Here is a 10,026-nt window from a genome sequence, read left to right as displayed (position 1 = left end):
TATTTTAAAAGCGTATATGCAGAGAAAATAAAGCCATGTATTTAATTTATTAGTTCCGAGAAATTACTCGCTTAATACCGAATAGTATTTACAAACGTATGATTAGGAATAAAGAATTGATATGATGCACGAGATTTCAAGATTTAAATTCTAAATTAACTGAGTTCTAAATATGCCCCTGCAAACTATTTTATGGTGATTCAAGCAGTTACTTGAACGTTTTTCAGGAGGCGAGAAAGTATTTTATATCGAAGTGTTAAATAATGTCATATTCGTATGAATAATCAGAAGAATATGATCCCAAAACATTACAAAAATGCTCAAAAGGGAAGCATTTTGATTAATGTTTCCTAACATAAATAATGCTGTATTTAAATGAATGTAGTAAAATATGGATTTCTTGATTACGGTTGAAAAAAAATTGACACAGGCTAGTAAAAGAAATTACATTTAAATCAAATTCCGTGCTTAGTGAATAAACTAACCCTTATTTAGATTCGGATTTACTTCAAGCTTGGCACTGATAAATTTTACATATTTTAACTTGGATTTATGATAAAACGTAAAAAGTATATAGCACATTATAAACAAATATATATGTGAATAATACTTTGGAGACATCAAATGATTACTACCGATAAATTTTCTTTCCGCAATTAACCATGCAGATCAAATCGGTTCACAGAGTTAAATCTATACGTGTAGGAACTTGGACGTGTATTAAGTTTAAGATCACGTGACCCACGACCTTTCTCGACTTCCAGCAATCACCCATTTAAGAGGAAGATAATTCTATTGGTAGTGAGTAATAAGGGGTTGTGTGCACATTGAAATCTTTCCCAGATGGCTGGCTTGTGTAATAGTAAACACAAAATCTTAAAAGAATAATGAAGTAATGCATTAAAAATACAGATTATAAAACAAATAAAGAAAAGTATAGCTTTAAGACAAATCATATGCACATTATTAACAATGCAAGCCGCATAATTAATCATATATTTAAGGATGGATTCTAATAAAGGATGTTCGATTAATAAGGATGCTGCATTTTAGAATAGTTTAAGCTTCCGGCTGACCATAATGTGACGAGAACATACTGTCTGGGCTCCATGAAGAGTGGGAATTTGAGCAGAACATGGACGCCGCTACCACACGACTGAAGGGAACAAAGAACTCTTTGTGATGGTTAGTTTGCCGTCGCATCTACAGTGGCCTTCTAATAAAAAGGGTGAGGAAGGGGGGGATTCTTTTTTTTTTTTTTTTTTTTTTTTTAAATTCTATAAAGGGGTCCATATGTTTCAAAGAACGAATCATTGCGTAGCTGGAGTATGTTAGCTTTCACTTGAAAGTTCAGATAATGGCCGTTATCTTCGTGTTTCGAAGAAGTAAGACATTTCTTCAGTTGGTTTTGCTCCTCTTGTGTTTATAATATATCTGAACCATCAGAAATATTTGACGTTTACTTGGTGAACTTACGACACTTTGCTTCACGTTACAGATTTTGAATAAACATTTTGCGAGCTGCGGTGAAACAAATTTTTATTACCCCCAAATGGAAATTATTTTTAAAAGTTGATCTGCAAGAGGTTTGATGTCTACGAGCTGAGTATTGTAATAAGATCGCAGTTTATAAAAACACAAAAGCTTACTAAAAGTGTTACTATTTCTCGAAAAATTCTCGGGTAAAATGCTTAAAGCTGAAGTTTGCAATGAAAAGATATCCGCAAGGTTATTATTTTGGAGATTAATGAAGGATGCATTATACTTCAAGAAAGAATGCAGATTCGTAGAACTAACAGCATCATGACAGGAAGATATTCGGAGTCATAAGGTAATGGACGATACATTTTGATATGACAATAACCACAACTCTAGAACAAGCACAATGAATATTAGTCGCATGTTACCTCTCTAATGCCTATATACTGCTTCATTAGCAAAAAAAAAAAAAAAAAAAAAAAAAAAAAACAGCTTTTTAAAATAAATGAAAAATTCTAGGGCATACTTCGTTAAATTTTTGAAACTTCATAAATCGGTTACTTCAAATTCTTCAATAATTCAGAAATCATAAATATTCGCTTCGATTTGAAATTCTGCTGTCAATTCTTTTCTGCTTGTAGATAATATTTTTTTTTAAATCTTACAATATTAAGGATGAATTTTTTTAATGATGCTTAAAAAAAGCTTTGGCTATTAACTGCAACATTCAAAAGAGCACTCTTAAATATTTCTTGGAATATTTCATCAGCTCCATTTTGTTGCATAGAGCTTATTAACACCAAAATAATTGCTTTTGCATTTTTGGGTCTCAGATAATTTAAATATACTTTTACATTTAATTTATAAGCTTCTATATCTCTCATAATGTTAGATTGAGTGAGAAAATTAAATAATCCTTCCTATTAAAATTCTAATTCAAATAAATTACTTCTTTATATTTGAATGCAAAATATAATTTTTTCGAAAGGTACGATTTTGACCACCTATATACTGTTTTAAATCAAGAGCGATTGGAGGTGTAGAATATGTATGAATTCATACAATATAATGGCAGAACTTCGATAGACACATTAAAATACCATCATTGCCTGTGTTGTTAAGATAGCCGAATGCTGGGAATTTCACTTGGGTTCCATTTCAGGCAAACGGGCTGGCTGCATGACTGGTTTTCGTCGGTTGTCCTACATGTAACGTGAATACAAACCAATTTCCTTTAAAATGTCATTCACAAAAGCATCCCTCCCCTTACGCAGTTGCAGCCCTTGAGTGTTTTGCCATATTGTAATAATCTAACATCAGAATATGTTGCATTACTGCTTACTCACTTTTCAGCTTATCAGTTAAATAGTTTTAGAATAGTAATCAACTAGACAGCTTTGCAGTAAAATGCAGTACATCCGGATTTAGAAAGGCGTCTTTATTCTTACACGATACGGAGCATCACATCTACTGGTTGAAAGTTCTTGTATTTGTGATATAGCGATGAATTCCTTTTCCTTATATACATTACTTCATATTACATTCGACCACATTTTTTAAATAATATCAGATAGCTTTGCTTTCAGGGGGAACATGTTAAAGCCTTTTTATATTGTTTACATCGAAAAAGAAAGGTGTACCTCAGGTATTATGTATACGCAGCTAAGACGATGAGCTATTTTTTACGTAAAGAAAGAAGTAATTAATATTTATGTATAAAAACATAAAGTACCTGAATTTATAGTCATATTATTTCCGGAATGACGGCATTCTGCTCGGTATATCAGCAGAAGCTAACTGTTGCGTATAATAGCTCAGATATGAATCTGAATAAGGGATAAAGATTTGTGGTGTGAAAACCCTTCAGAAATGCACCCTTACGGAAATATCAGTGATGATTTGGTGAAATGACCGATGAGTTCGGTATCTGTCGGAAAATGTCTAATCAGCAAGTGCCCGACCATTTAAACAAATATTTTCAGAATTTCTTAACTTAAGATTTAAGTACTTTTAGGTAAATGACTCATGCTTTTCCAAACACTAAATTCTTCGCCAGTTTTCAGATTTTGAAATAAGAAGTGTGATTAGCAAAGGCAAATCTAAAATGTTCGATTTGCTAAAACTAACAATGATATCAGCAAAGGATAAGTTTTCAGTATTTTCAATTAAATGAAATTGCAGGAAAAAAAACGTCTGTGAGCATTATCGCGTTGTGAAACATACTTCATATGGGTATCTAGCAACAAACTTAAATTCCAAATGCATGAAATACATTAGCTTTTTACCGATCTTTGAACTAGTTGTGTGCAAAATCTTCAATTGGTAGTCATTAAAATATTTAATTAACTTTTGCAATCGTAATAGTGTGCGTTTATCGTTTCGTTGTTTTAAGAATATTTATGGAAAGTTTTTTTTTTTTTTTTTTTTTTTAGTTTCCTTGAAAAGAAAATCTGTTTCACTCTGTCTCAACAACTGATTTGTTGAATCGAGTTACAATATACAACTCATCAATATTCGATTATATCACCATATGTTTAAACAACAAAGGCGCATTAGATTAAAAGATAAAGGCGAGTGGGCAGAAAAACAAAACTCTTAATTAAAAAATTCAAAGAGAAATAATAAAAATTTAGCGATATATTGCACATTTAACTGATTGAAATTTTAAGTGCAGCAACAATAATTTTAATCTATCCTGAGTAATACACAGGCAGAGGTAGCTTGAATTGCAGTTGGACTTGTATCTGAGCTTTAAATGCAAATAAAAGGTACTCTTTATTCAACTATATGTATTTCTTTGTGTAATATCAAAAAGAGCTTTGCAGTGATTGAGTCTGCTGTACACTGCATCTCGTGTTTGCTTCCTGAGCACTGAAATTATTTTCCTCCACATGGAAAATGAAAAATTTAATAGTTCTCTCCATGTGTAATGTGAATACAAACCAGTTTCTCCTAAAAATGGTATCATAAAGGCATCCTATCGAAGATCGTCAAATGCTTTGTCGTCGTAAATAACTTAGTATAAAATAGGTGGAATACATGAATGAGAATATTTATTCGCGAACATAAGGCTGAAAGATGACCTACTACAACGTAATCTTTGCATTTTCATTACAGTTAGCATTTCCAAGATAAATGAAAGTTTTATCATTAATAAAAGTGAATAATAGCAATTATTCACTTGCAATGTGAAGTATAGGATATGAAGGCGATACAAATGAGAGTGAGCTTTAAAAAATGAACAACGGAGGATGTATGGAATGGATCAAATTTCATAATCAATTCCCTACCCCGTAGACGGTAAAAATGGTTGAAAATAATAAATAAGTACTCCTACATGTGTAACTTGCGATGCCAAAAATTTTGAAATAATGATTCAGTCTTGCATCAATATTTCTCTTTGATAATTTTGTTATCTTAAATACGCCCCGCTTTCGAACAGACGGCGAGAAGTGATCATAAGGAAATATTTATGTAAAGGGATCTTATTTCAGTCATTTCTCCAAGATTATTACTTGGCATAAATCAATACTTCGAACATTCCAAATTGCCTTTGCAGCTTGGGAAACATGTTTTAAAGACTCTCAATTTACTCCCTTTCAGAAGAGTAAAAGCGAAACAAAATATATCACCAAGCATATCTGCCGTTAAGAACTTTTTATTCGACATAGTTTAGGACTGTTTATGAAAGAAACTCGTCATGATATTATCTCAGGTCATTCATCTTATGACACATGAGGCTTCGATTTTTTTAAGCAGTCATAAAGGAACGTATGACAAAAGAAAACAGGGGGAAAGAAGAAAAATCTTTTGAACTCATTACTGTTATCTACTGAGTGTCAAGATTTTTTATTTTTTATTTTATTACTGTGAATTCAGAGAAACCTTATTTTTTTCTACGACTTTAAATATAAAAAACGAGTTACATCATGGGTAAATTAGAGAATTACATCTTACAGGAATAACATTCCGTATGCGAGTGACAGCAATGTAAGAATGTAACAGAATAAAAGTATAAACATAGTAATATTTTAAATAGCTATACGTTATTGTGCACACAAAAAAATTGCATAGTTATAAAAATTTAGATACGCAAAATAAGCAAGAAGCTTACTACTGGCTGAAGGGATTACAATGTTGAATGTTGGTAGTTCGACCTGGGTTCGAATGGTTTGGCTGCAAGCTTGTTTTTTTTGGAGGGGATTCTATATGCAACGGCGATAAAGTCACTGAACACTAGTAATTCGACTTGGATTTCAATTATAGACGGTCGGACTGGCTGCATGGCCGTTTTCGTGTTTTTCCCCATGTATAACGCGTACAGAGCCAGGTACCCTTAGAAAGTCCTTCACGAAGTCGCTCCTCTTTGGAAGATAAACCTACAGTGCTTTACTATAATCCACTAAACTAAAATCACGTGTAAGAAGAATATCAAAGTGATTTCCCTTAGACTTCCACAAAGGCCTCCCTTCCAACATACAGACAACTTTTCATGCTTTGTCGCATTTGGCTAAACATACAAACTAAGCAAGAGAAAAGAACATCACATTAGATCTGAGGTTTCAAAAGGTTTCCTTCTTCAGTAGTGGGAAGAACAATTAATGTGCCAGCTTTTCAGTAAGAAAAGAAACAAATGATAACTTACCTCACTTCAAATTTGGTAGCATTACTATCACAGTCATTATTCAGAAGTTTATTGCTGATAAAAAGATGGTGTTTGTCTTTTAATATAATATATTCTTGGGAGAATTCAGAAAATATTTTCATAACAAGTAATTCAAGAACGCTAAACAGGTTGAATGCAAAACCTGACTGCATAATGTTTTTCAAGTAACAACACAATTTTAGCAGAGACCATTTAAATTTTCATCCCATTGTAAGAAAAAATAATTAAAAAAATCTTTACTTAATTTTAAAGGAAAATTACATTACTTCTGATTAACTTCTTCTGTCATCCCAGTCACAGATGTTTGCAAGTATGCTCCGATATTTGAATTTCTCTAAATTCTAAAACAAACATGCATTTATTTTGCTTGTTACTAAGAACGTAAAATATTAATGGAAATCATTTCAATTTGAATCTTGAACACAGAATAAAATATTAGTGTTCAATGAGTTTAACGGAAGTTAACTGCAGGTTTCAGAACTATTTAAAAATAAAGTTCACTACTTAAAATGTCTGTTAGCAATTTGACCCATTTTGTAGATGCTTACTATATTGAATTAGCTTTTAAGTTTTCCTTTAAATATGGGAACGCCTTGATTAAGCTTGGTTTCTTCTGGATGCTAACGTATTTAAAATATCTGATAATATTATTCAAAATTAATAAATTCAAACCGAGAAACAAGGACACACAAAATATTAAAACAAAGCGGAAACTTACTAATTCTGCTCACAGTTTCCTCACTGGTGGCGATACTTTACATAAATTTTAAAGTATTTATAAGCATTGGTATCGGGCATTAGGATTGTAAATATATTTATAAATTTAAAAGTAATTACAATGAAAACTTTGAAAATCAATATGCTATGAATCGAAGAATATAATCAATATTTAAGTATATTTTTCCAACTTAACCCATAACTAAAACGCAACTGACGTTACTTTGAAATTCTTAGTCAAATAGCGTTTAGTAGGCCTTGCCAAAATTTTACTTAAAATAGCTTAGCTTAGTTTATCCATATTTAATATAGCCGAAAAGCTTGGGCCCTTAAAAAAAGCAAATATGAAGACTTATTTTTCACAAAGGCATTAACTTATTTCATCAGTGTCACTAAGCGGCCTTATACTCAAGGCATTTTTAGTAAAATTCACACTATAAAGTGAAGCAGTTTTATCTGAATGGATAAAAATAATCTTGTCTTTAATATTTTCACTCATCATAGATGAATTCAGGAAATCCCAATATTCTCACAATACATCCTTTTCATGAAATCAAATATTTCTATGCATTTCCGACCTGGGTTTGATACCAGGCGAACGGGCTTGCTGCATGAGCGTTTTCATGGTTTTACCAATGTGTAACGAGTATACGAGTCAGTTTCCCTTAGAAATTCCTTCACGAAGGTTTCCATCCTCTTAGGCAGATAGCCCACGAGTATACAAACCAAACTGCCATAATTTAATAAATCATTCCAAATCAAATCAAATGGAACTTTTCATAACATGTATAAAATTTTCCAAAATATACTTATATGGACCGGTGAAACGTATAAAAAGTTAGATTTTGTAATTTGACAAAACTAATTTTTTTTAAACTTAAAAATGCCAAAACACGAATACTTGCGTCATTTGAAACTCTATTGTGTAATTAACTAAACCAGAAATTAATTAAACTAAAATTAACTAAACCATAATTAACTAAAACAAAACAAATACTTCCAGGACTCATTAAGACCGAGGAATTCATTCAAAGAGTAATGAGAAATAATGGCATGTAAAACTACTCAGTCTGAAGGACTGAATAGAAGCAGCAAATATTATATTTAAAATAAAATAATGACGTGATATATTTAGATTGCGTATTAAAGTAAAATTATAATATAATGCTTTTAATCATTTATTATATATTATTATTACACTTATAATGCTTTTAAAGGGAATTAATAATAACTAAATAAAGATACTGTTAATGAGAAAAATCATATTAAAATATTTGAAATGAAAAGCTAAATATGCTCATAAAATTAAAATTATCCACCTGAAATTTCAGCACTTTATCTTCTTACAAGTGAGGTTAATTAATTAAGGCAAAGCAACTCGCGAGTTTATCTGCTTCACATTTAACTGTAAAACCCATGTGGGAAGAAAACATATCTTGTAACAGTATTTTTTCCACATGGGTTGTACTTTGTACAATTATTTTGAAATGAAGTATCATATGACTTAACTCTCCGTTACACAACCTCAGTTATCTCAACTGTATCTCAATCCTATTAGTTACCATATTATAGTTATTATCTACCGTTCAATACTTATAACTGGTAATTATTATAACATTTAATTCACAAACACATTATTATTTTCATAACCGTTTTCGCTTTTTGTATTAAATATCAAATTGCACCTCAGAACCCTGTTCTAAGGCTTCATTAATTTCGTTTGGTTGAAAAAATTTTACATATTCATAATAATTACTTACATTACATAATAAATTACTGAACATAAGAAATATGTTGCTTATAAACGATAACTTGTATTTTTACTTTATTTAATTGATCGGTTTTCACTCATATTTCTGACATAATTATTACAAGAATGCTTCAAATTAGTTTTGGTTGTTATTCGAATTTAAACTTGTTAATTGCCAATGGATTCACATTTTAGTTCCTTATCCTATGATTAAAACTGCTGAAAAATCATTAGACATAAATAAGTTATTTTAATCGAAATATAAATAAAAGAGTGGATCGGCGATAAATTCGAGACCAAGAACGTTAAAAATACATCAGTTTTTACCGCCTTATCTAAACACAAGCAAAATCAGCCGAAATTTTTCCTGCAGCACATTTATTTAGTCTGAAAGAAATTGTTTCAAAAGTTTATGTTGTGAATTTCTCAGAGATATTTTTTTCCATATTTTTAGAACCGACTTAAATAGAATTAAGAACTACATATAAAATTCTAATACAAGAATTGTTCATTAGAATGAGATTTTATATAAAGTTAAAAAGGGATAAAGCGAATATGTTGCAATTAAAATTTCAATATATAAATAAGATGATTTACTGTTTGGAAAACAACTTTATTCGGTTTCATCATTATTTCCTTCTGTAAAAAATTATCTTAACCATATCTGATTCAATAGAATAATGCTTTACTTACCTCATACTATGTTATTCGGGAACATACCCTGATATGTGAAATATTCTGATAACACCATCAATACGCATTTCTTGAAAAGCTTAATTTTTGTTTATAAAGCACACACTTCATTAATTCTTGATATAATCTCATCACCAAGCGCTCAGTAATCTTGGCGCAGAACACCAGACTAAATTCGAACTTTTAACACTTAAAATTACGTTCAGCGTTACCAATCTTAAAAACTTCCCGAAGTATTTATGCAACTTTCTTTCCACTCCTCTTTAGCCAGAAGTTGGGCGTAGTCCAACAAATACTTTGCGAAAGTTATGTCAGAGCAACTTAACTCTCTCTAATGAAATAAATAAAAATGAGATACGTTACATTTAGAACTTAAGTGATATACCACGCAGACATTCAGTATGCCTTAATCTACATTCTATACCTGATATGGTAGTTAAAATGATATCGAATAGAATAATTTAACAGTCACAGTATACATACTTACATCTAACATCTACGACTCGCAAAAGCTCTGTGAATGCGATGCAGTTATACTTATGGCTTATAATTCCGAAAGGTTTTGATCATCTTACATATTACATCAAGCACACGTACGTTTTATGATGACGCACATCCTGCAACTAACTCAAACCAACTTTCGAAACCACATGTTAGCTTTTTCAGACAGATAAGATAAGCGTGTAAGATTAGAAGTCGATAAAGAGCGGGTAACATAGAT

This window comes from Stegodyphus dumicola, chromosome X1 (assembly GCF_044657685.1).
Source record: "Stegodyphus dumicola isolate Sdum_Otavi_A_Nest chromosome X1, ASM4465768v1".
NCBI lineage: Eukaryota > Metazoa > Arthropoda > Arachnida > Araneae > Eresidae > Stegodyphus > Stegodyphus dumicola.
This window is presented reverse-complemented; position numbering follows the sequence as displayed.